Source organism: Pipistrellus hanaki (assembly GCF_964339955.1).
Source record: "Pipistrellus hanaki genome assembly, chromosome: 3".
In the NCBI taxonomy this organism is placed as follows: Eukaryota; Metazoa; Chordata; class Mammalia; order Chiroptera; family Vespertilionidae; genus Pipistrellus; species Pipistrellus hanaki.
Window position 1 is genome coordinate 140,658,663 of NC_140505.1, and position 27,697 is coordinate 140,686,359.

A 27,697-nucleotide genomic window follows, 5' to 3' on the forward strand; every position below is an offset into this window, starting at 1 on the left:
TTTTAGTTGATACCTTAAATTCTGAACCTAGTACACAGGGCTTTATGAGGATCTAACTTCATGAGAAAATATATGGAAAGAGTAGACCAGTGTCTAGAAGCTAATAAGTGCTCAATAAATATTCATTTCAGTTTGGTTCTGTTAAGAAGGCAGACCTCCTCTGGGGGCCTTCCAACTTCAGCTGTGCAGATCCAGGAGAGCACAACCAGGAGGAAAGCACTAAACTACTCAATCACTGCTGGTTTTCTCTCCATATTTATTCTTGAAATCCTCAGCACTCAGACTACTTTTTGTTATTACATTTATTATATCACAACATTCCTTCATGAAGCCCATTCTCCTCATCAATCTCAACCACCACGTCTCCTAGCATCTCACAGACATTGTGAAAATGCTTGGGACAGTGAAGGCTTAGGAAAGCCTAGCCCTTTCTGCTCCATGGAAATAAGTCAAGGGTCATCCATATTGGAAGGAGGGGAAGTGATTAAAAGGCTCTTTCAGTTTTCCTTTAGATTCATGTAAGAGTCTAAAAACAGACAAATAAACACAAAAGGATAAAACCCGGGAGTCCTAGGACACTGGACTCCTCCTTTCCCATCATTGCTACCACCAGCAGCAGTAGCAGGCCTCCGCCAGCGCTGTGAGAGCCCCTGTAATGGGGGAAGAGGGAAAGCGAGGGATGAGTCAGCAGGAGCTGAAAACAGAGGGTTTTGTTCAAGGGGAAAAAGTCTATGATGCAAGCTCTGGGGAACAATGTACTCCCTTGTATCTTCACCCTTTCCCCTCCACCTCACTCCTCTCCCCACAGCCCAGCCAGGTGACTGACCAAGCCTCTGGTCAAAATCAGGACTACAGAAGTTTCCTAAGCCTCTGGTTTCCATGTAGTCATTCCCTGCTCAGCAACCTTAGCTTTTACCATCATCCTGACCTTTCCCCTTCTCAGGGACCAGTGGTGGCTCACAATTATTTATAATTTCAAATCATTAATTCTCAACTGAATCTTCAGCTTAATCTTCAGCTGCAATTCTCTTTGCTTTAAGCAAAGCAAACCTGATTCTACTGCATCTAAACCTTCACAGTGACCTCTGTCTGGCACGTCCATTTCTCTCTTTTACCCAGATCTATCCTTTCCTTTCTTTCAAGCCCTACTCAATATTTTCCTCCTCTAAGTAAGCCTAATCTCCAATTCCAAGCTCTATTTTACACCATGTACTCCTAGTATCTGGTAGCCAGTTTATAATTTCATGTGTCTGTATCTATCAGATCCTAACTTGGATAGCCTGGTGCTCCTTCTCAACCTCAATAATTTTTTGAGAGTTTTATGTTCAGAACCAGGCATAAAAAGAGTCCGAGATACAGAGTTGTAAAAAATGGAGTGAGCAGCCTGGGGAGGGAGGAAGGAGGCAGTGATGGGTGGATGATCACAAATGTGGGAAAATGTGGGATGTAGAATTGATATAAGAGGCAGCATGACATAAGGATATAATCATTAAACTTTCTTCATTGTCCATCTGCACATATTTTGGGCTGGGTTATATGGGAAGAAATTACACAGATGGGCTTCCTGCATGTAACGGTCTCATAATATGTATATTCTCAGTGTTATAATAAATAAAGGACAAGTGAAGCCAAAAACAAAAAAGAAAAATCGGAAGACTGTAAGCTAAAATATTAAATAATGACAGCTCACAGAAATCAGAAGTAAATGTAATTGAGAATAGAGACCAAGATGTGGCAAAATGAGAGGGGAAGACGGGATTTGAAAAGTGGAATGGGGGAGGGACACAGGATAAGGCTGGGGCAGGGGTCTCCAAGTCCAGTAAGATCAAGGAAGTCGCCAGCTCTCCTCTAATCCAAGAAGATAGCCTTGGAATGCTTTGGATGTTTGGGGAAAAATGGCTTGCAAAAGAACAAAACTGGTTTGGCTCAGAGGATAGAGTGCCGGCTCAATTCGGGTTCGATTCGGGTCAAGGGCATGTACATTGGTTGCGGGCACATCCCCAGTGGCGGGGGGGGGGGGGGGGGGGGGGGGGGTGCAGGAGGCAGCTGATTGATGATTCTCTCATCGATGTTACTCTCTATCCCTCTCTCTTCCTCTCTGTAAAAAAAATCAATAAAATATTTTTTTTTAAAGAACATATCCCCATTTGAGAAAAAAAATAGAAAACAAACAAGTGGAAGGAGATTGTAGCAGATAAACATGAGTCAGGGAGACATGTTCTGCTCCAATCTCAGTCCTCCACCAGTCAGCTCTCTAATCGCAGGCCCACATCATTCCCTGGAATAGAGCACTATTCCCAGCAGGACTGGCTGCTTTGAATGAGTTTCAACCCCCAATACCCCTTCCACTCCCTAATGGAGTGCAGAACTTCAAATCCTGAAATAAATCTCCTCATCAACAGCCCAAATACCTGTGGCATAATTTATAATTTTCAAAGCACTCTCATGTAACTGTTCTCATTTGAATTTCTGTTCCACTCTTTGTGCATAATACCTAAACCCTGTACAGACCCAATGCTTCAAATACGTATTTCGCAGTGCTCAATAAACACCAACGAATAAAGGGTTGGTTAACTGATCAAATGTTTTAATTTCAATAGAATAGAGTGAAGTTTGGTATCAGAAAGAATTTCCTAACTGTGGATTGGGGAATAGTAAGAGCCAAACCATCAATAGTCATAGAATTGTTCCACAAATTCCTAGGCCAATATAGATCTCTAAAATGTCTTTCTGCCCTGGCCAGTATAGCTCAGTTGATTGGGTGTTGTCCCATGCACCAAAAGATCACTGGTTCTCTTCTTGGGCTCAATCCTTGGTAGGGGCATGCAGGAAGCAGCCAATTGATGTTATGATCTAACATAGATGTTTCTTTCTCTCTCCTCCATTTTTAAAAACTATTCTTTAAAAAAAAAAAATGTTATTTTTGCCCCAGCTGGTTTGGCTCAGTGGACAGAGCATAAGCCTTCGGACTGAAGGGTCGCAGGTTTGATTCCAGTCAAGGGCACATGCCCGGTTTGTGGACTGGATTCCCAGAGTGGGGCATGTAGGAGGCACCTGATCAATGATTCTCTCTCATCATTGATCTCTCTCTCTCTCTCCCTTCTCTGAAATCAATAAAATATATTTAAAATAAATAAATAAATAATAAACATGTCATTTCCTCTAACCCTAGCTTCTAAGAAAGAAAGAAAAAAAGTGATGCTTGTTATATCCTTACTATGTGCCAGTAGTGGGTACTTACGCCTACATTATTTCATTTATGTAAACTATATCCCAGTTTCCAGAAAGATTGCTTATACTTATTTTCCTTAATATCCTGCAGGGAGGGTAACTTCACACATTCCAGATAGGGCCTCCTATTTTAATTTTTAAGGTTTTCCTTTTGACTAAGGGCATTACTTTATGGTGCAATTTATATTTTGTTAATCCTCACCTGAGGATTTGTTTTTATTGATCTTTAGAAAGAGGGAGAGATAGAGAGACAATGATGTGAGAGAGAAACATTGATCAATTGCCTCCTATACATGCCCTGACTGGGATTCAAACCCACAACTTTTTGGTATACAGGATGACATTCCAATCAACTGAACCATCTGGTCAGGGCTTTATGATGCAATTTAAACTCATTTCTATTCAAAGCTTCTCTCTTAAAATCCTATCTTATCTCTCTCTTTCCCTTATCCCAGCACCCTTACATACACCTAGAATATACTTGTTTTCTTCTCTTTTGGCTTCCTTGCTCCCTTTTTCATCCCAAAGGCAAACAACCCTCCCTAAACCAGTAAAAGGTAGATGGAAAAAAGGAAGGAGAGGATACTGGGCTAAGATGGAAGCCTTGAGCCCAGAGAGACTAATGAGGGTGGGAGGAGAGAGCCACCCGCCCTCTGTCAAGGTGGCTTTGCCTGCAGTTTTTATTATGCATCGATTTTCTTATCCATCTTCTTTAGAGCCTCTTAGATCTTCAGGCTGCGGCTGTTTCTCCAAATTGTCATTCACTCCAAGCTCTCTAGCTCCTTGCAGCAGCTAAGGGAGGGAGGGTGGGGGGGGGAGGAGTAAAGGGAGAAGGCAGCCAAGAGAGGTGAATGAGGGTTGCTAAGTAACCGTTGCCAAGGAGCCAGTCCAAGGAGCATCCCAAGTTGCCTGCTTATTCCAACCTACCCCCCCTTCCACAGTCTCTCTTCACTGAAGTTCTCTCGGGTCTATAAAGCAGCTTGATTCTGTCACCTTCACCAGCTGCAGAGCTGCTTCCTCAGCTCTTCAGGTGGAGGCTGCAGATCCCAGTGACTGAGAATCTCAAATTCCTAGACTGGGGCTGGTCATCATCTGTCTTTCAGATGGCACAGCTAAAAACAAATTACTAAAAAGTTATAACTTAACTAGAGGCACGGTGCACAAAATCCATGCAGGGGGGAAGGGGAGTCCCTCAACCCAGTCTGTACTCTCTCACAATCCAGGACTGCTGGCTCCTAACTGCTTGCCTGCCTGTCTTCCTGATTACCCCTAACCACTCAGTGCCTGCCTGCCTCATTGCCCCTAACCACTCACTTGCCTGTCTGATCACCCCTAATCACCTCTGCCTGCCTGCCTGATTACCCCTAACCACTTTCCTGCCTACCTGATCACCCCTAACCACTCTGCCTGCCTGCCTCATCACCCCTAATCACTTGCATGCCTGCCTGATCACTCCTAACCACCTCTGCCTTGACCCCTGCCACCACAGCTTCATCCAGAATGATGTCTGGAGGGTCATTCGGCTGTCCAATCTAATTAGCATATTACACTTTTATTATTATAGATTAACTAAAAGAAAGATCCTGTCTGCATAGGTAGGTTATTTGTAGTAACCTGAGTTCAGAGAGTGGACATAGGGGCCAGGATGAGAGCCAAGTATGTCCATCTTCCTCAGGGAAGTTCCATTATTTGACCTGAAATTTTGAGAATTCCAAGAACAAAAAATGTATCCTGTTATTGTGAGGATCAATTCCGAACCAGAATGACATCTGAAGTGTTTAAAAATTGGATTATCTGCTCATTAAGATTATCTATGACTATCCCTTCAATTGATGCAGAGATTCCAGAGAATACTACATAATCTATATATTTAAAAGCCTAAGCAACCAACCAGCCAGCTGACTGGCTAACCTGCTGATATCTATGATGTGCACTGACCACCAGGGGGAAGACACTCAATGCAGGAGTGGAAACCACAGGCATGGAAACATGGAGCAGACTGATGAATCTCAGAGGGAAGGGGAGGGGGAGGGCAGGAAGAGATTAACTAAAGATCTTATATGCATACTAAAGGCCCAGTGCACGGATTCGCGCACTGGTAAGTTCCCTCTGTCTGGCCTGCGGGGATTGGGCCAAAACTGTCTCTCCAACATCCTCCAAGGGGTCTCAGATTGAGAGAGAGCATAGTCCAGGCCAAGGAACCCCACTGGTGCATGAATCCGTGCACGAGGCCTCTAGTATTTTATAATAAACTTAACTTATTCATTCCATTTGACTCATATAAATATTAAAAAATTCACATCCTTTCAGAGGTAGTAAGGGGAGCATATAGCAGGGGGGTGGTAAACTAAGGGGGTGAGCAAAGAGAGTGTCACTGAGAAAGTAAGTCTAGAATTCAAACTCTGACACAAGTAATCCAGAAAACAGATAAATATGCTTCTGCCTGTTGTCCCAGATAACCCAGAGTTACCATCTCTTTGAGGCTAGTTTGGAAGAAGTTAGGTATTACTCTGGCTTTCACAAGTATCCCCATTCCAAAATCGACCAAGGGTATTCTTTTCAGTAGTTGCACAGTTTCTATTATATAACAGCTATTATTCTCAATGTAGCCAAAAGGGTCCCTCTTTTTGGTCAAAAGGGTCTTTCAGCCTAAACAGGTTTGGCTCAGTGGATAGAGCTTCGGCCTGCGGACTGAGGGGTCCCAGGTTCGATTCCGGTCAAGGGCATGTACTTTGGTTGCGGGCATATCCCCAGTAGGGGGTATGCAGGAGGCAGCTGATCGATGTTTCTCTCTCATTGATGTTTCTAACTCTCTATCCCTCTCTCTTCCTCTCTGTAAAAAATCAATAAAATATATATATATATATATATATATATATATATATATATATATATATATATTTTAAAGGGTCTTTCAGCTGTCCTTCTGTCATTACTGAGAAAACCATATTTCATAGTCACCTTCAGAATCTACCAGTTATCTATTCATGAGAATTAATACATCTTCAATTTTTCAGATGCTACTTAAGAGCAAACAGCAAGGATAAGGAGACTTTTCATCTAAAGATCCCCAAAAGATGGTTGTACAATAAGGCACAGTGATGGGTAAGAGCCAGACTGTATAGTCAGAAAGACATAATTCCTTGAGCAAGGAACTTCACATTTTTAAGCTTCAGTTTCTCATCTGTAAAATGAAAATAATGTCACCTATTCCACGGAATTCTTATAGAACTGAAGTATGTGCAGTCTCGATATAAGTGCTCAATAAATGGTTGCTGCCACTATCATCATTCTTATCCCTGTTCTACTCAGAATTAGGCAAATGGACAAGTCAAAACTAGAAACTGCCCACGCAAAAAAAAAAAAAAAAAAAGCCATGTTTTTGTGGCCACTCAACTTCCAAATGTGAGCTAATTATCAATGAAGTGAAGCCAAAAGGCTGAGGCTATTGTTCTAAGGAAAAACATGGACCAAAGAAGGTAACCTCCAGTGAAGCTGGGATAGAGTTAGAGTCCAGACTCCAACCTTGGACCATACTTTCTTCTTAAGGATCACCAATTACACTATAAGCCCACAAAACAAAGTTGAATTAAGACATTGAGAAGAAACAATGACTGAAGGGACATTGCTCCGGAGGTCCAATGAGTCCCCTTTGCACTGACCCCTCAATCCAACCACATTTTATTTAAATCTCTGTCACCTGCACCTCTGCCCCATCTATTAGAGAGGATTGGCCAGGAAGCAACTTCCCCTTATTCCATGTCAATGTCTATTAGGTTCTTCCTGAATCTGACCACCATGCTTCTTGCTGTACTCAAAGCCCACTTCCTCACAGATGCTATCTCTAAAACTTTATATTTCCATCTCCTCAAAGTTGCAATTAATTATAGATGAAGAAAGTTGAGAGGAGAAAAAGAAATGGAATGAGAAAGAAAGAAGGTAAGAAGAACTGACCAAACAGTGGATTGAAAGGAGTTAAGAGGACGGGAAGTAGGGAAGGGAGAGGTTGCAGAAGGAAAGTAAAAAAATTGAAGAACCAAGAGTAGAGTGAATGAAATGTATGGAACTTTCTCCCCAACTCCACTAAGTGGTATAGAAAGAAATAGACCTGGTAAGGAGAGAAAAGAGGAATAGGTGAGAGGAATGAGGAGGTAGGCAGACAATTTTTCTAGAAGGGACTTGGAATTTCAAGATGTTCCCCTGACTGAGATGGGTCATAGGGGTACCTTCCCAAAGAAGACTTGACAAGATAAACATGATCAGGGAATTTATTAACAATCAGTTTAGTTTGCTTTGTTGTTGTTTGTATTTGTGTTTGTTTTTGTTTTTATCGGTAAGTGGTTAAAAGAGGATAAAATATGAAAGCAAAGCAGAGACCATGATTTTGACTGAAGCCTCCCCTTCTTCTCATCCCCTAATTCAATGAAACCAGACCCTCTTTCTTCCTCTCTCTCCCATCCTCTCCACCTCCTTCTGCCATCTTTTAAACAGAACTCCTTGGGATAATCTGCCCATATTCATCCACATTAATGTCAGTCCTGGCACCAGAATCTGCCCTGGCCTGCCCTGAGCTACATGCCCTATCCTGTCTGCCTTCCAAGGGAACCAATGCTGCTGCTGCCCACTAAGGAATAGACTCTAGAAAGGACCTCCAGCTAAGAACTAGAATATTAGTACATCTCAGAGATTATTAACTCTGTCCTCTATATAAATCTGGGCTCCCTAAGTTCAGAAATCTCAGTATACTAGCTCCATGTTTTTCTTGTCTTACTCTTCCTTTTCTTCTTCCAAGCAGAGTTATTTCAGTTCCACCTCATCTACCCTGTACCCATCGCATAAAGTCCCTTACCAGATCTAAAACCAACTAGAGGTTATCTCAGGTTCTGGCCCGAGTTCAGATGGAATATAGTATGTGACTACTGCATACTTCCTGCTTCAGGCACAGCAAGTGACCCAGCTTGGACAAGAACTTGGCTGTTTGACCTCAAGGGACCACTAGTCTCTGATGATCAGAAGTCTGTCTTGTGTATGCCCTTAGCAACTAAAAGAAATTATAGTTGTTCTTCTTCCAACAAGTATCTCTTCAAAACAAACCGATATGAGTCCTCTCAGTACATTTCTGAACTATGCAGAAGAGTGGTAGGGTTCATCTCGAAGTAGGGCACAGTCTTTATCCTTGTGCAGGATACTAGCTGTAGAGAAGCTGGTCCCAATGGGATAGGAGAAGGCTGAAAAACTTACATTAATCTAAATAAGTCCTTCTCAACAGTCGGGGGTGCCCCTTAGCGTGCATGCCCAAGAATTTTGTGAGAAGGGGAACCATTAGTTTTGAGATAACAACTGAAATGTGTCACTCCCAGGGGTCAGGAAATGGTTAGTTGATATAAAATCTCCAGGTGCCAGTATTAAATTGTTCTTATTCCCTCCCAAGCCTTTTTTTTTTTTAATAATATATTTTATTGATTTCAGAGAGAAAGGGAGAGAGAGAGAGAGAGAAACAGAAACATCAATGATGAGAAAGAATCATTGATTGAGTGCCTCCTGCACTCGCGCCACTGGGGAGGATCTAGTCCCCAACTTGGGCATGTGCCCTTGGCCGGAATGGAACCTGGGACCCTTCAGTCCACAGGCTGATGATCTATTCATTGAGCCAAACCGGCCAGGGCCCTCCCAAGCCTTTCTTAATGTGACAAGTTCACAACAAGAGACAAAAACTAATGTTACCATCTTGTGCCAGGAGGAGGAGACACTGATAATGCAAGAACCACCTGAAGCTGTTGTGACATTGGAAGATTGCATGTTCCTCACAGCCTGAGTTGTCTTCAACCTTGAGGCAGGGGTCCAGGAATGATCAAGGGGGTCTTTAAAGTCACACAGGGCTCATCTTCCCCTCCCCAAAAGTTCAAAGGCTCTGACCAATTCCCCCCAAAAATACAGAGCTCAGAATCCACTGAGACTACAGTGGGATGTAAATGGGAGTCTCTGCGACAGCAATTTGCCTCTCCCTTTGTCTACCTCCGTCTCCATCTCTTCCCCAGCTTCTCACATCCTGGGGCATTATTTCAGAGGCCTCTACCTTGATCTGTCTCCAAGTCTCTAGCAAGATCAAAGCTCTTAACACCTGTTTTCTTGTCGACTCTTAGGCTAGAGAAGAGGGGGCAGGGTCCATCCTGAGGCAAGAGGAGGGCCCTGACTTCCCCTCTTCCCAAGATAGAAGTTGGATAGGTTGGACCAAGGAAAGAACTAAATCTAAGGTTGGGATGACAAAAACGCCCCCTGGTGGAAAGGCTGTATTCTTATTCTGTTATTGATTTTATTATTATTATTCAGGTTATAAATTGAATTAACTCAGAATAATAGTAGGGTATATATATTACAGTGGCCAGAAAGGTCTTTCCTAACCTTCCTATCTAAAGAAAATTCCCTGTTATTCTTTATTACAAGCTCCTGTTTGTTTTCTTCAGGGTTTATCACAATCTGTAATGATTTGAGCATTTGTTTTCTTGCTTATTGTTTATTTCCCACTAGCAATAAAAAGCTCTACATTTGAATGAGAGAAAGAATGAATGATAAATAGATAATTATCTGGGAATAAATCTACTTGTTAGATAAAAATTTTCTAATAATGTGATCCATACCTGAAAGAATCATGTTTAGACTTTTATTAAGAATCATATTCTTGCCAAAACCGGTTTGGCTCAGTGGATAGAGCTTCAGCCTGCGGACTGAAGGGTCCCAGGTTCGGTTCCGGTCAAGGGCATGTACCTTGGTTGCTGGCATATCCCCAGTAGAGGGTGTACAAGAGGCAGCTAATCGATGACTTTCTCTCATCGATGTTTCTAACTCTTTATCCCTCTCTCTCTTTCTCTTTGTAAAAAAAAAAAGAAAAAGAAAAATCAATAAAATATTTTTTTAAAAAAAAACATGCCGGGACCGGTTTAGCTCAGTGGATAGAGCGTTGGCCTGCGGACTGAAAGGTCCCGGGTTTGATTCTGGGCAAGGGCATGTACCTTGGTTGCGGGCACATCCCCAGTGGGGGGTGTCCAAGAGGCAGCTGATCGATGATTCTCTATCATCAATGTTTCTAACTCTTCCTCTCTGTGAAAAATCAATAAAAATATTTTTAAAAAATAAAATAAAATAAAATATATTAAAAAAAAAAACAATCGTATTCTTAATCAGTATACATAATGCCCTTATGTCTACATATCTACCAAAGACCTCTTTCTCTACAACTGTATACTACTTATTAAAATTCTTTAACAATTTTTCAGCTTTGTGTTAAATATTATAGAGATAATATAAAAAATATACAGTCTCTCTACTCCAGAAGCTTACAGCTGAATAAGGGAGAAAGAGAAGATACATGATAACTACAACTGAAGACAGTATACAGTAAAATAGCCTATAATAAGACTATTTTGACCAAAGCCATGGTCAAAGGCATATTGGAGTTCAAAGGAAATAAATTACTTCTGGCTGGGGCTATCCAGGAAGGCTCAGGCAGAAGGTAGCATTTAAGCCAGACCATGATGATTGTGTAGAATATCAAGTAGTCAGAAATTGGGAGGAGGGAATTCTAAAGAAAAAAACATAGCTTATTGGGAGGATTTCTGGACTTTGGGCATCATTTGATGTTGCACTTTTATTCATCATTAGAGAATGAAATTTAAGAACCAGTGAAATTCAAGATTAAACTGCAGAAGCTCTAGGATTCAAATAGGGAAGATAGGGACCAGGACCTGGGTCCCAGCTAGATTCAATTTATCTCCACTTCTCTTATATCTGGTCTTTTATAAGGAATATAAGGTTCAAATAGGACAGGATACCCATTATGCCTCTACCTATATGTCTCTCATCTCCTCTCTCTCCCCACTGAGTTATTTATTAACTATGAAGTAATTTCTTCTTTTAAATATATTTTTATTTATTTTAGAGAAAGAGGGAAACATCTATCAGAATCAAACCAATGACTTTATGACCCTTCAATGCATGGAATGATGCTCAAACATCTGAGCCACACCAGTCAGGGCCTATGGCAACAATGAAGAAATTTCTTTTTTTAACTTTTTAAAATATATGTTTATTGATTTCAGAGAGGAAGGGAGAGGGGGAGAGATAGAAACATCAATGATGACGAGAATAATTGATTGGCGCCTCCTGTATGCCCCCTACTGGGGATTAAGCCCAGAACCCAGGCTGACCAGAATCAAACCATGACTTCCTGGTTCATAGGTCAACACTCAGCCACTGAGCCACACCAGCTGGACACAATTTCTTTTTTTAATATGTTTTTATTAATTTTGAAAAAGAGAGAAAGGGAGAGGGATATAGAAATAGAAACATTGATATGCTGCCTCACCCCCTACTAGCGATCAAACCTACAATCCAGGCATGTGCCCTGACTGGGAATTGAATCTTGAACCAGTGACCTCTTGGTTCATGGGTCCATGCTCAACCACTGAGCCACACCAGACAGGCAGGCTTGAAGCAATTTCTTAATCTCATTACTGAGAAGAGCACAAAGCACAGAAAGCATATGCTAATTAAGTTGGGTAATTTGAATACCTGGAGAAAAGGTGAAAACCCCTCCTTCTTTCTTCTCCATAGCTAATTTTCCTTGATCTTCCAACACCATATGTCAATAAATATATTCCCTCCTTCCCTGGACAAGAGATGCTATTAAATGTCAAATGTAAAGTAAAGTTTGTCATAAAAATCCCTCATAAAAATATCTCCCTACTATCAGCACTGGAAGATGGAGGAGGGGAGTTCCCATGCTGTGCCTGCCTCTTGATAATGTCCAGGTCATCTCACCTCCCGCTGCCAGGAGCATCTCAGGCAACCTTGTCTTAGTTTCCTGAAGAAGTAACCAGAGGCATTCCAACTCCTCCACACCACCCTTGCTTCTGTGAAAGTTTTATGAAATCGGTTTCATAAATAACCAGTTTCTCACAATCTCAACTCCACATTTCTTAATCAATACAATCTTTAATTCTCCTCTTCCTGAAATAGCTAAAGGATAGCATGCCACTTGGAAGCAACAAAGTAAATGAAATACCTTCCATCAAGGGGTTCTAGGAGAGTGGAGGTAGTTACATGGGCGGCGTACATACAAGGGCGACTGTGTATTAGGCTAGAAAGTAAAAGACGGGAGGGTTTTGCCTTGCGGCTGCTGTTTCTCTTTCTCTGCAAACCTCTGCTGATTATAGCAGATTTATAGGGGCCCCAAAGCAGCCCAGCATCTTAGCCATAAACTTCCCAGAAAGAAAACTCATTGAGGTTCCCTTGAGAGGTGATGAAAAATAAATATCAGGGTTTGGTACAAACACATCAACCAGGGCCAGGGGTGGAAGGCAGCCAGTTCCCTATAGCTAGTTTAACTCCTTCAGGTGTTGTGTACACACATACACCAGACCCCAAAAGTCTAACAAATATACTCATGTTTATAGAATACTGAGATAAGCATCCCCCACTCTTTGGTGCCTATTTTCGGTCAAATGCAAACACATATGTCCATATAGTATGCATACACACATGATTTTCAATAAGTTGCCTTATGACTATAATATAACTAGCCTCTCCCCCTTCCCAAGCTCTGACTATAGGGTGGGGCACAGTGAAGGTGAATGAGGGAATGTCTGAGTATAAGCTAGCATGTGTCACTAAGTGTGTCTCTGACTACATTCCAAAAAACAAATAGAAATTGTTTTTTCATTACTCACTATTTGGAATTTATCTACTGTCTTTCAATGACCTCTAACTAGGCCATCGAGTTTCAATGATCATCTATCCCTTCCTGACCGGCTCACTCTGTGCGCAGATGGCAGCACGAGCGTTGCTCACACTTGGTACAAACCCTAGCTTCACAACTCACTTTGCACAAATTACTTAACCTCCCTGAGCCTTAGTTTCAACTTCTGTAGAAGAATATAACAATACTCACCTCATAAAACTGTTGTATTCAATTAGATGATTATGTAAAGTGCTTATGACAAAGTATAGGGCTTAGTACTAAAAAAAAAAAAAATGGTAGCTATTATTATCATTTTTTTAGGCATTGGAGATATAAAGAAGTAATAAATTAAAGAGATGTTCTGTTCCCTTGGGAGTTTTTTAAATCTTGTTGATGAGACAAGATAAGCACAAGGAGCATGAAAAGACATGGAAATCTAAAACTCATATTTGAGCCCTAAAATGCAACATATTCTCCTAAATCCAAGCCCTATTTTAAAACTTTTAGCAATGATTTCAGTGCTCTAATGAAATTGTAGTTTTTTTTTAAAAAAATTCTATCATTCATCATCCCCATGCCTTACCATCTTACATATTCCACACATCCATGCCAACCTTTTATTGAAGTAGCTGACTTGGGACAGAAAAGATTTTGAGAGTTCATTTTGTGCAGTTTCCTATTTCAGGGCTGGGCCTTCTCAGACTTTCCCAACCAAACTCACACCCTTGTGCATGATCAGAGAATCTTTCTTCTTCCATCTCCCTCAGTCATCGCTCTAACCTCAGAAAATTCTTCCTTATTTTTAATTTCAATCTCTTTTTTACCTCTCTCTGCCACTCAACTTCTATTGGGGATGAAGTATACAAACCCTTACAACTTAGAAAAAGATCTCAAATGCCCACCTGGTAGGTAACCTTTTCCATTGCCAATCACTCCAGGTCTCTGAAATTCTATGTCTCATATAGTTTATTTTCATTAGCCTATTAAAAATCATCAAAATATCCTTTAAAAAGTATTAATTTGGTCCCTGCTAGGGCAGAGCCTCTTATCCAGTCATCTGGTCTCTCCTTAAAGGCTTTAAAAGATGAAAATATCCTAATTCCCATTACAGATGGTTGAGAACTCATTTCAAGCTTTCCAGCCCCCGTAGCTCAATTAGTACCATCAAATTGTTACTCATTTGATTAAGGGATAGTACAACCCTCAGGCAGAGGCATGACTAACATGACCTCCCAGGTCCTTTTCAGTCCATCCATTTGAAGTAGGGGAAGCAAAATTGGCACCAGTCTCAACCCACGCAATGCTTGCTCCAGGGGCTACCCTTAGGACCAGGCCGACTCCAGCGTGGGCACAGCAGGCAGAGTGCCAAACCCTAGCATAGTGACTGGTGTGGGAAGCCTACAGACAAGAAGGTGAGCCCAGGCCCACACTTCTCTCTCTTCCCCAAATTCAATTTCCCCGGCCTATGCCCTGCTTTGGATTGTGTTCCCAAGCCCAAAGTTCTCAGATCCTCTCCCAGTGCTCATCCAAGGCCAGACACCTATCAGAAACCATCTGAGACCAATGCTTCTCACACTTGAAAAAGCATACAAATAACTTGGGAGCTTATTAAAAATGTAGATTCTGCTCAATAGGTCTAAGTTGGGACCTAAGATTCTGCACATGCATGCTACTGGTCCATGGACCATACTTTGAAGAGTAAAGATCTAGATGACTGTAGCAGATTTCTACAAAAGTCTCCCAGGAAGAGTCCATCTATTCATCTCCATCTGTCTACCTCTTCTTCAGATGAGAATCATATCTCATACGTTTCTGATTCAGAAATCTCCCCCGATGGTACAATACACAATACAAACCTGGCTACACTTCAAATGTAAAAAAAAAAAAAACAAAAAAAAACAAAAAAAAAAAAAACAATTCCTCACAAGAGTCCCATTCTTTCCTAACTCTAAAGGTCCATATAGCCTAAAATTACTACCCCATTTATTTTCCAACTTGCCTATCCCTTTTATTCCCCAAATTGCTCCATAGGCATCCTCCTCCAGGAAATGCCTCTTGACCAACATCTCTTTCTCAATTTTTGCTCATACCTACCCCTTCCAAAATAATGGTGTCTCAATCCTTGTCTAGTTACTAATTCCTCCTATTTCAGTCCTAGTCTTCCTCCCTATTTGGGTTGTGAATTATCCCTCCCCAAAGAATCTTAGATTCTCTCACAAGATTTTTGCACCAGCCTCTCAAAAAAGCATCTAAAGAAGTTGGTAATTACCCTGTTTCCCCGAAAATAAGACAGTGTCTTATATTAATTTTTTCTCCCAAAGTTGCGCTAGGTCTTATTTTCAGGGGATGTCTTATCTTTCCATGCTCTAGGTCTTATTTTCGGAGGATGTCTTATTTTCGGAGAAACACGGTATATAGGTAATCTTGCCTCTAGCAGGCTTCCCTGGTGTTACCTACTCCCTGTTGGAAATATCAGGAAGCCCAGAGTAAGAGGGTAGCTTCCCATTCCTCCCTCTGAGAGCAGGTCCCACACATAAATACAATAGAAAAACACTGGCCTTTCTATGCCAAAGCATAAAAACTGACGGCTTCAAGAAAGATGTCTGTTCTACCCACGCTGGAGCCAGTCTAGCCTTCAGGTATTCCCTGGAGTCAGGTAGAGTGGGATGGGTCTTCTATCAATTTCACTACTTCCTGCCCCTCCCAAATTCCATAGGAAAAGATGGTGAGGGACCAAGGGAGGTCATTTCAGGCATTCTCCTGCCCCAGGGTTGTACTATCCCTTGTTGCTCTTTGAATGAACAACACTATTCTCACTGTTAGATCTAGAGGGAGGAGAGAATCTAGTCTTTGCCCTGAACAAGATTCCACTATAATGGAATAGATTGTCACCATGACTCAGGAGTAGCCAAACAAAGGCTAAATTAGAAGCAACTGGGTACCATTCTAGATTCTGGAAAGATGGAAGAAATGCTGTTTGTCAGAGAAGTCTCCTGGGAGATAGTTTTAAAGGAGCAGGGCAGTGCTAGCCTGAAAGTAAGAACCTTCTGTACAAACAAACAAAAAAGTGTATAAGGATCAAGTCAACAAAACAGGTATTTATTAAATGCTCATTATGTGCCTGGCACCAAGCTGAAGACTGTGGGGTCAGTGAACAAGACACACTCCTTATCTATGTCCTACAAGCCAGGGAACAATATTAAAAAAATAAAGACACAGGTAACTATGGTATTTTAGTTTTTTATTTCAGCTTCATTGAGGTATAATTGACATGTAAAACGTAAGATATATAAAGTGTACATCGTGAGATTTGATATGTGCATACACTGTGAAAGGATTCCCTGTGATTTCCCCATTGTGAGAGGAGTAACTATGGTAACCTCTTCACATAGATGTTTTATTAACGGAAGTGAAGTGCTGGAAGGGGGCCTTTGTTTCCCCCCGTTCATTTTTGCATGTGCAGGGGCTTCAATTGTGGCTTTGGTTCACCTGGGAATTTGTTAGAAATACAAATTCTGGCCCTAACCTGTTTGGCTCAGTGGATAGAGCATTGGCCTAGGGACTGAAGGGTCCCAAGTACAATTCCGGTCAAGGGCATGTACCTTGGTTGCGGGCACATCCCCAGTAGGGGGTGTGCAGGAGGCAGATGGTCAATGTTTCTCTCTCATCCATGTTTTTGGCTCTCTATCCCTTTCCCTTCCCCTCTGTAAAAAAAATGAATAAATATATTTTTTTAAAAAGAAATACAAATTCTGGGCCCCACCCAGACTTAATGAATTTCAAACGCTGTGACCAACAATCTGTTTGAACAAGCCCTCCAGGTGATGCTGATACGCAGTGCAATTTGAGAACCTCTGAGCAGAGTAATGTTCCAAAGCCTCTCTCCACGCTTTCTCTCACTGAGAACTCTGGATTAGTGAGCTGAATAGACAGCACTGAGCATGCCCATGTTTTTTGGTTGGTTTTCTTTCTCCCCCCCAGAGCTAGCCTGTCCAAGGTACATATGCATTTCAATCTGCTCATACCTGAGAAAATCTGCTAAAAGCAGGCTCTATCCTGTAGTGAGTTGGGCAGGGGTTCAGCACTACCTGGGATGAGGAGTAATTCAGTGTTGCAATACTAGCAAAGGGATGAGGCTGCAGATAAAGCTGACAGTGTAATCATCTGTCTCTGTGTCTTGATTATCAATTGATTCCAAAGATAGGAAGGGGGAAATGGGGTATTATTTACTGTACCCCTAAAATTCCAACAATGGAGTATAGTGAAAAGCCGGCAGGATGCAGGCTCGGTGTGTTTGCAGCAGGGAAACTTAGTTGAGAGAATAAGAGAACAGAAGATCCAGAGGAAATCCTAGAGTTTGTTTGTAACTAAATGGAACTTTAAAAAATGATCAGTTCTCACCTCTCAGATAAAAAAGCATGTAAGGAGCAGAGCAGCTTGCCTAAGGTCACATTGCTTGTTAGCGATGGAAACACGGATAGAACCCAGGGCACTTAACTCTCAGGTATGCACTCTCTGAGCAGGTGGACCAAACCAGACAATAGAGAAACTTGAAAGTCCAAGAATACAGATGTGGCCGATAGAAGAGCCAACCTGAGGGACTTTCAGCATGGATAGTGGGTTCAGAGCCAACGGGCTTTTGTTCGTAGGAAAGCTCTGGCTCCAATCCCTTCACATAGCAGAGGCTCAAGCTATACCGCCTGCTCAGCGCGCCCTGAGCACTGCCTCTCTTCCTGTGCTTTTCCTAGTGCTATTCTCTCTGCCTAGAATCTCTCTTGCCCCCATGTGTGGTGAAATCCTTTCTATCCTTGAGGAAGGGCAACTCAAATGCCATTCCTCTGCAAAGTCTTCTCTGATTTCACTAATCCACCCTCACAAAGGTGCCAGCTAAAAATGATCACCCTCCACCCTGAATCCGCAGGACACTTTATTTGTATATGACTTGTGGCACTTACCGCTTTGTCCCTTGGGTTATAGGTAGGCTGAATTAGAATATAAGCTCCTCAAGGGCAGAGGCCCTATTTCATCTCCTGTGGGCTCTCCCTCCACAATGCCTACAATGTGTTACACAATAAATACTTACCAAGCCCCTTAGTCAATCAGCCAACCAAAGCTCAGAAGCTACATGTCACCTGTTGCAGCCCAATATCACAGACACTAGACACCAAGGACGCCACAGAAAAATGAACCTTGCTTCCCCCCAGAAAAAGCACCAAATACCTTCCAACATTCTGCTTTTTTACGCACCACATGACATAATCCCATTTGGGTTCGTCCAACTCATGTAGCTTCATGTACTAATTAAGCTGTAAGACACAACAGGGCATGAATTTATTGTGCAATAATTCACACGCGGGATGTTTGCGCAGTGCTTGGGCGTGAGTTATGACACATTAATTCACGGCCTAGAGGGCCTCGTTGCAATTACAGGACCATTTTTAAAAATATAATCCGGGTTTAAAATACAAACATTGGTCCCCCAGTCTTAAAATCTTTCTTTAGCCCCAAAAATGCATCTAGATGTTTCTTTGACCCATTTTGTTCTCATTCTGCATTCATCCATTTAGCTGTACTGATGGCAACGAATGTACAGTCCAACCCTTCACGTCACTCACCTAAGATCATGGGTGCTCTGTGAAGAGAGAGGAAGAGGGAGAAAGGGGCAAGAACTTTCTCCCTTTCCGGAAAGAACAAGAGATAAACTGGCTGTTGGGTACGGGAACACTGCAGCAGACAACTAAGGGTCCATTACTAAGAAGGGAGAAGAGCCAGAAAGAACTTTTTATGAATTCTGACATTCCGTAAACTTCAACCCAAGCAGTAAGGTAAGATTTACTACAGTTTTTATGTCTAGAGTTAGGAGAGTGTGATGGGTAGGTAGAAGAGAAATAAGTCACCCGGCTCAGGAGCTCACAACCAAAAACAATTCCCTCTGTCTCCTGTCTCCCCAGGGTTCTGGGAGACAAGGTGAGCTCATTTCTGCAGACGACTCGACTCTCCTCTCCTCGCTGGCCACACCATGCTCTATAAACACCTTGCCCCACATGTGATGTCAGCCACCAGCCACCTAGAGAATCTGCCCTGCTCTGTGAGCTTGTATTAAAACACTCACTTATAATTCCCTATTAATTTTTCACGAGGAGTTATTTTTAACTCGCTCAAACCATTGTCTGAATATGCCAAATATATTTTCTTAATGAATGAGCCCTGCGTGTGGTTCCTCTTTCCCTCGACTCCCCTGCTGCTATTCAAATGTCCCCTCCTCGTGGGGAGCAAGCATCCTTCCGGTGAACGATTCACAGCAGAGCCCCAGAAATGAGTAGTGGCAAACACAGGAAACAAGTCACGCAGCCCACACCCTCCTCCCCACTCAGGCTTTGGCTTTCAGAGAATTTCAGGAAATGTTGTCAGAGGTTCTTAAAAACAGAAAGATCAAGTCAAAATGGAAAAGTCTTCTCTATAGATTATCAGAAGGAACCCTCGGGTTCTGAGGTCAGGCCTTCCTTCTACTAGTCCATGTAGACTCCCTTATCTGCCACTCATCAGTTTCAACATTAGGATTTACTCACGAGCAAGCAAGACGGATAAGGAGAGTCAATTCTTAACTCAGGGAACCTTTCTACACTAAATATGGTTGAGTTGCTCCCCTCCCCCAACTGGCATAAAATCTTTCAATGGTTTCCCACTGCCCTCGGGATAAAACCTAAACTTCTTAGCACTGGGCATCCTTTCTTCAGAGTCTGACAAATGCATATTCCTCTAGCCCCATTCTTTCCCTAGTTCATGCCCCAACCACTAAATTCTAGACTCACTTCATTTCCTTTGCCTCTAATGCTCTTGACCACCCTTCACTCAGCACAATTGGTTGCTAATTCCTACTTCTCTTTCAATTCCCAGCTCAGACACTGATTCCCCAGGCAGCCTTCCCTGACTCTTACGCTGCCCTTCCTCTGTGCTCTCATAACACCATTGGCATTGAACATAATGCACTGAAATTCCCGCTCAGCATCTCTCTCCTCCACTACCTGTGAGTTAGGTGCTCAATAAACATTTGTTGAACAAATATACAAACAGAGAAGAGAAACTTGAAAGGGCATATAATCCAGCATTCCTATCTACTTGACTTTGAGATACCTACTTTGTAGCCAGGCAACCTTTATAAATCTGCCTCAGGTAAATATATAAATGGTATTACATTCCTGTAGAAGGCAATCAAAATGAAAAGTGTGAAGGGGAAAGCAACTGTGATAAAACCTTGACCACAGATAATTCATGGCACAGTGATAAAGATAAAGAACTGTTTGCCGTTGAGGATACTTGTTTTAAAAATATGAAGCTTCCTTGGGTGACAAGGCAACCAACCAGTCACACCTAGTTAGACAATCTTTACTTTTATAAAGGTATCATACTCAGCCCTAAAATCTAGGTAGGACATCCCCTAGACAAGAGGTTCTCACCCGGGGGGCAGGGCAACAGAAGGAGGCATCATGAAGACACCTTGGGAACATTTGCACACTTCATATCCTCACACACTGGAGAGTCTTTTCCAACTAGCCCCTTCCTTCCTATCACTGCGCTAAATCATCCCAACTGTGCTAAAGGAATTGTGCTAAAATTAAAAGGGAAGAGATTCTAAAAGCTTCCTTCACCGGAAGGCCGCACAGTCTAGTACAGTGGTCGGCAAACTCATTAGTCAACAGAGCCAAATATCAACAGTACAACGATTAAAATTTCTTTTGAGACCCAAATTTTTTAAACTTAAACTTCTTCTAACACCACTTCTTCAAAATAGACTCGCCCAGGGCAGGGTATTTTGTGAAAGAGCCAAACTCAAGGGGCCAAAGCGCCTCATGTGGCTCGTGAGCCACAGTTTGTTGACCACGGGTGCAGTAGTTAAGAGTAAAGGCTCTGGTGGTAGATTGCTTAGGTTCAAACCTCATCTCAACCTCATAGGTGGGTGACTCTGGGCAATTTTTTTAACCTCTCTGTGCTTGCATTTCCACAACTGTCAAGTGGAAGTAAAAGTCAATAGTTCATAGGGTTGTTGTAAGAATTAAGGGAAATAATACTTGTAAAGCACTTAACTCAGTACCTAGCAAATAATATGTATTTAATGTAATCTACCTAATATTTAATATTAAAACCTGATCCAAAGTCCCCAAACTTTGAAAATCAATTAGTCTTTACAAATACCTAGCCACAAAAATCATCTACTAAAACTCAAGTCTGTTAGCTAGCCCTTGTGAGAAAATGAAAACAGTTTTATTCCATATAATTTGCATCAATGCATTGACTCTAATTAGACACTCTCATACATGCTGGTGCTAAACGCTAGGCTTACTGAGTTAGACCGGACATTGTAAAATGCAAGGCTAAAATATAATTATCATTATTAATAATAATAATAATAATAAATAGCTGGAATTTATCGAACATTTACTATGTGCACTATGTTAAGCATTTTAGCTGTATGTCCTCATAATAATCCTAAGGGACAAGTCTTATTATTATGTCTATTTTACATATTGAAACTGAAGTGTAGATGAGTTAAGAAACCTGTAGGTAGGATTATCCAGGTAAAGGGGACAGTATGTATGTGATAAAGCCAGGAAATGGGCTAAAACTCAAGGTGAACTACTCTGCCACACGGCCCTCCTTCCTATGGCTGTGCTGGGACTGTGCACAGCTAAATTCAACATCCCAGTTCCTACAATGGGCAGAGATTGACAGGGAGGCCACAGTTCTCCTTTAGTGGTTCCTTGAGCCTCAGGAATTATGTCTTCTGTCCAATCAGCCCTGAAGAGAGGAAATAATTAGAAAAGAAAGATAGCATAAGTATTAATAATTGCGTCTTTGGCTATGGTGCCTCATCTTAATTCTGGAAGTGGCAGTAGTAGGTACTAATGTGGTAAGAGCAAAGAACGTTATGTCAAAAATTCTGGATTTAAGCCTGGCTCTTCCACTTGACTATATACACTTGAATAATTTGCTTGATCTCTCTAAACCTCAGTTTACTTATCCATAAAATGGGAATAATAATATTTACCTTACTGGATCAATGAAAGAATCAAATGAGACAATACAAACTATCACGCACTCCTGGTGAGATTGTAACTGGGGGCACCATTCCGAAACACTGTCTTAGTGGAATTAGGTATTTATACTAGTACACCCTCCACCCCAGCGATCCCACTGCTAGGTATATACCCCAAGGAATCCTCTCCAGAGTCCATAAGGAGGCCCATATGAGGTCATTCATCACAGTACTATTTGTGATAGTAAAAAGTTGGAGGCTACCCAAGCATCTATTACTAGACGATTATTTAGTAAAATGTGCTATATGTTCACAACAGTCAGAAATGATGAAGTAGATTTACACTTAGCAGCAGGGGTGGATCTCAGAAACAATGTTAAGTGGGAAAAGGAAAAGCAGGATGAAGTGTATAAGGCAGTGCCATCTGTGTAGATTTTAAAAAACAGCCCCAACTCTGATCAGTGTGGCTCACACTGTGCTTGCAGGCACCAAAAGATTCCCAGTCAGGGCACATGCTCAGGTTGCAGGTTCAATCCCCGGTCAGGGTGCATACTCAGAGACAACCAACACATCGATGTTTCTCTCTCTCTCCCTCCCCCCACAAATTAATATAAAAACATATTTTTTAAAACAGCCACAAAACATTCTATATTAATTAAGGACACACATATATCTGTTAAAAATGTCACAGCATTCTTCTGCTCAAAACGTTCCACTGGTTTTCCTTTTCATGCAGAATATAAGCCAAAGTCTATATGTACGTCAGTGGCCTACAAAGTCCTACAGTCTTTGCCACTGACCCAGCTCTCTCTCTCAGCCTTCTGTTTCTCTCTCTTCTCATTTTTCTCTCGCCTCTAAAATACCCGACAAAATCCCACCTCAGAGCTTTGTACTTACTGTCCCCTTTACCTGGATAATCCTACCCCAGGTATTCATATGGTTGCTCCCTTATTCATATAGGTACTGGGTACTGCCACACTAGTACCTAGTACTGCCACTTCCAGGATTAAGATAAGGCATCCATAGCCTAATATGCAATTATTAATATAGCACTTTTTTAGTAAGGCCTCCTTAATCACCCCACATAAAACTGCAATTCTATCCTATCCACCCACAACACACTTTGTCCCAGTATTGCTATATATATATATATATATATATATATATATATATATATATATATATATATATATATATATATATCACCCTTAAGTTACTGAGTGGTGACAAGTCATCTCAACTGCATTAAATCGTTTTACTTATTTGTTCTTGATTTGGCTCACTGCACTAGAATGTGAGCTCCACAAAAGTAGAAAATTTTTATTGTTTTGCTCCCAGCTGTATTCCTAGCATCTACAACTGTGCCTGACACAGATAGCACGGAATAGCTATCGAATGGATAAATATATCTAAGTAAGCATATAAGAGCATGGACTTGGGGAGCATTTATTATTTACACTAAAACAGATGCCTCCAGGAAGGAGGAGAAATAAGAATAGAGATGAGAGATGGAAGGGGAAAATAACAAAGAATAAAACAGGATAATTAAATAATCATATTTCATGGCTCAAATAAAAGCAAAGCAGAACACACAAATAAACAATCAAACAGAAGAAAGAGCAAATACATGATGGGGAACCCTGACAGAGCCTCCCTGCAATTCAGCCTGGCGATTAGAGGGACATCTTCCTTAAATGCAATATGCAGAAACACCCTTTCCCTGTGCAATAATCTGCAATTATTCCAATAGCTTATTTCCATTCCAGGCTCTGGCCCAGCTGTCAGAGTCCTGCCCTAATTCTACTTCCCTCTACCCTCACACCCATCACCACATTCCTAACTCATCAGACCGTGACTTACCCTTCATGCAATGAGCCTTTGGCCTGTGTGAGTTACCTGCCCTGTCAGAGGTGCCCTCCTCACTCCTTTTGGTGTGATCTTGACTCTCTAGCTCTTCTCAACCCTATTCTACAACCTCTCCCCCACTGCCAGGAAGCCATTCCTAAGCCATCCTGACTGATTCCCCATCTCCAACCTTCCTCCCCTCCCAACAGCACAAACAGCACTAATTTTCTCCTTCTGTCTGGTGGTGTCCTGGGTGTGTCCCTTAAATTCCTTTAGAGTCTAAAAGCAGGGCCAGGATCCATGTACTTCCTCCTTCTGAATCCCATTCTCTCCACCCCAAAACCCTCACTACCCAGGAAAAGGATCTGCTCATCATTGTACTAAGCAATCAAAAAAGGCATTTAGAACAGAGAAAATTAATATATAGATGTATTTATTGACTACTACAGCTTAAAATTCCTAGAAGTAGGAAATATTTTTTTTGGAAAGAGAGAAAGGGCCAGACAAATGTGGAAACAGGAGACAAATATGCACAACCATCCATTTCAAGAGCATTTCCTAAGGACATTTCCTAATGAGGGCCCTGGATCTGTGAATCTCAGTTTAATTGGGAAATATTCTCTCCCAGAGGAGCTTGGTGCCAGGGAGGAACTTAAAGAAATGCCCACAGAGGCCAAGCCAGCTTCTATGAATTCCATAATGCTCCTGGCTCCCTCCTTCTCTTCCTCCTGCCCCTCCCTGTTTCACTCCATCTCTGAGCTCATTCCAAACTCCAAAACAAAAGTTCCATCCCAAGTAGCCAAGAACTGTCAAATCCAACAATCCACCCACTAAATTGCTGGCTGTCTTGCTTTCCCAGCCAACTCCACCTACTTTCCTTCATCCTAGAAGTCATTATGTTCATTCCTCTGCCTCTAGAAGGGTACTGCCCTCACTCTGGACCTTTCCTTTTGTAAACACTTTTCCAAGGAAAAAAGTCCCACTGGTTTTCTTGGCCGGGGGTTACCAATCCTGCCAATCAGGAAGGCTGGCCTCCCGCCTCCTGCTGAGTAGCTTCACACACAGTTTGGATGAGAGGTGCTTTGCTAAAAGTTTGGAAAAGACCTGAGAGAGGAAGGCAAATGAGGCTGTTGGATGATTATTTTCAGTTCTCCAAGTTTTAGAGAAGGACTTTATTTAAATGCAACCTCCCCAGAGATTCTACCAATCCCTTTTATGCAAGTACAACTCCTCTTCTGATCCCAAATTATGTAAATTCTCTCAATTTCCAGAGAATGAAAAACTCTAGAGTCAGTCAAACCAATGTCTCCTAGACAAACAGGGATAGGATATCTGAGCTTCGCCGGAGTTTCCAAAGTCCTAACTCAATCCCCCTTTCAGTTCTAGTAGGGGTTATTGAGAAATACAGAGTAGATAGAGGCTTTAAGGGCAGGGTAAGAGTTTTAAACAGTAAGTGTGGTTGTGGAGTACACCCAAATTGGAAACAGTTCAGAATACATAAGAAAAAGTAAATAGAGCAAAAGCCAACATGCAAACTGGGCTGAGTCATACATCCACGGTCTAGAAGAAATCAGTTAACAAAGCCAAGAAAAGATGGAATTTTCTCATTTTCTCTCTCTGTGTGTGCCTTCTCTAGAAGTCTGTGTCTAGTCACAATGATTCACTCAACAAATATTTACTGCTCCCCAACTTTTCAACACTGAAGATGCAGCAAAGAAGAAACACAAAAATCCTGCTCTGGAGTTATGTACATTCCTGCAGGAGGAAGCAGAAGATAAATAATAAGAATATACTGTGGCCAAAACCGGTTTGGCTCAGTGGATAGAGCATCGGCCTGCGGACTGAAAGGTCCCGGGTTCAATTCCGGTCAAGGGCATGTACCTTGGTTGCGGGCACATCCCCAGTAGGGGGTGTGCAAGAGGCAGCTGATCGATGTTTCTCTCTCATCAATGTTTCTAACTCTCTATCTCTCTCTCTCTCTTCCTCTCTGTAAAAAAAAAATCAATAAAATATATATATTTTTTAAAAAAGAATATACTGTGTTGTGTTGGATTGTGACCAGTACTGTGGAGAAAAGTAAGCCAAGCAAAGGCTAAGATATGCTGGGTATGCAAGTTGCCATTTTAAAAAGGGTGGTCCAAGAAGGTCTCACAGACAAGATTAAATTTTACCATCAGGAGGGAGAGAATAAGCCACAACATCACAGATCTCTAAGAACAGCAAGTACAGAGACTATAGCTAATGTTTTCATGACATTTTTTTTTTTTTTGCAGTAAAGTATACATAACATAAAATTCACTATTTTATCCCATTTTTAAGCATATAGTTCTGTGGTATTAAGTACATTCACATTGTTGTGCAACCATCACTACCATCCATCTCTAAAACTTTTCATTTTCCTCAACTGAAACTTTGGTGGTTTGTTGTTGTTTTTTAATAATTCTTTATTGCTGAAGGTACTACATATGTCCCCACCTGCCCCTCACCCCAATCCTTCAGCACTCTACTGTCTGTGTCCATGTTATGCATATGTGCATACAAGGTCTTTGGCTTCAACTGAAACTTTGTACCTGTTACACAGTAACTCTCCTTTCTTCCCCCTGCCCACCTTCCCAACTCCTGGTAACCACCATTCGACTTTCTGTCACTGTGAATTTGACTATTCTAGGTACCTCATATAAATGGAATCATACAATATCATCTTTTAATGACTGCCTGTTTTCACTTAGCATAATGTCTTCAAGGTTCATCATGTTGTAGCATGTATCAGAATGTCCATCCTTTTTAAGGCTCAACTCCATTGTGTATATAGACCATATATTTTTTAATCCATTCATCTGTTGATTGACATATGGGTTATTTTGCCTCTTTTTTAATATGTTTTTATTGATTTCAGAAAGGAAGGGAGAGGGAGAGAGAGGTAGAAACATCAATGATGAGAGAGAATCATTGATTAGCTGCCTCCTGCATACCCCCTACTCTGGGGTCAAGCCCACAACCCAGGCATGTGCCCTGACAGGGATCTAAACCAGGACCTCCTGTTCATAGGTTGACCCTCAGCCACTGAGTACATGGGCCAGGCTCACTCTTTGGCTGTTGTGAATAATGTTGCTCTGAAAACTGGTATACAAATACCTTTTTAAGTTCTTGCATTCAATTCTTTTGGATATATATTCAAAAGTTGGATTCCTGAATCACATGGTAATTATATACTTAATATATTGAGAAATCACCGTACCATTTTCCGCATTGACTACACAGTTTTGTAATCCCACCAATAGTGAACAGGGTTCCAGTTTCTCCACACCATCATCAACACTCACTATTTTCTTTTTTGTTGTTAATCAAAATGTTGAGGATATTTTTCCATTGATTTTTTTAAACCTTTTTTGTATTGACTAGAGGCCCGGTGCACAAAATCCATGCACTGGGGGGGAGAGCGGGGAGCAGTCCCTCAGCCCGGCCTGCACAGTCCCGGATTTCTCAAGGGATGTCCAACTCTTAGACATCCTTAGCGCTCCCACAGATCTGCTGTGCTAGCCAGCTGTGAGCACGGCTCAGGGCTTCTGGCTGAGCAGTACTCCCCCTGTGGAAGTGCACTGACCACTAGGAGGCAGCTCTTGCATTGAGCGTCTGCCCCCTTGTGGTCAGTGTACACCATAGCGACTGGTCATCCTGCTGTTCAGACTATTTGCATATTAGCCTTTTATTATATATGATGATTTCAGGCATGAAGGAAGAGAGAGAAAGAAGCATCAATGATGAGAGAGAATCAATGATTGGCTGCCTCCTGCATGCCCCACACTGGGGATTGAGCCCACAACCTGGGCCTAAACCCCTACTGGGAATCA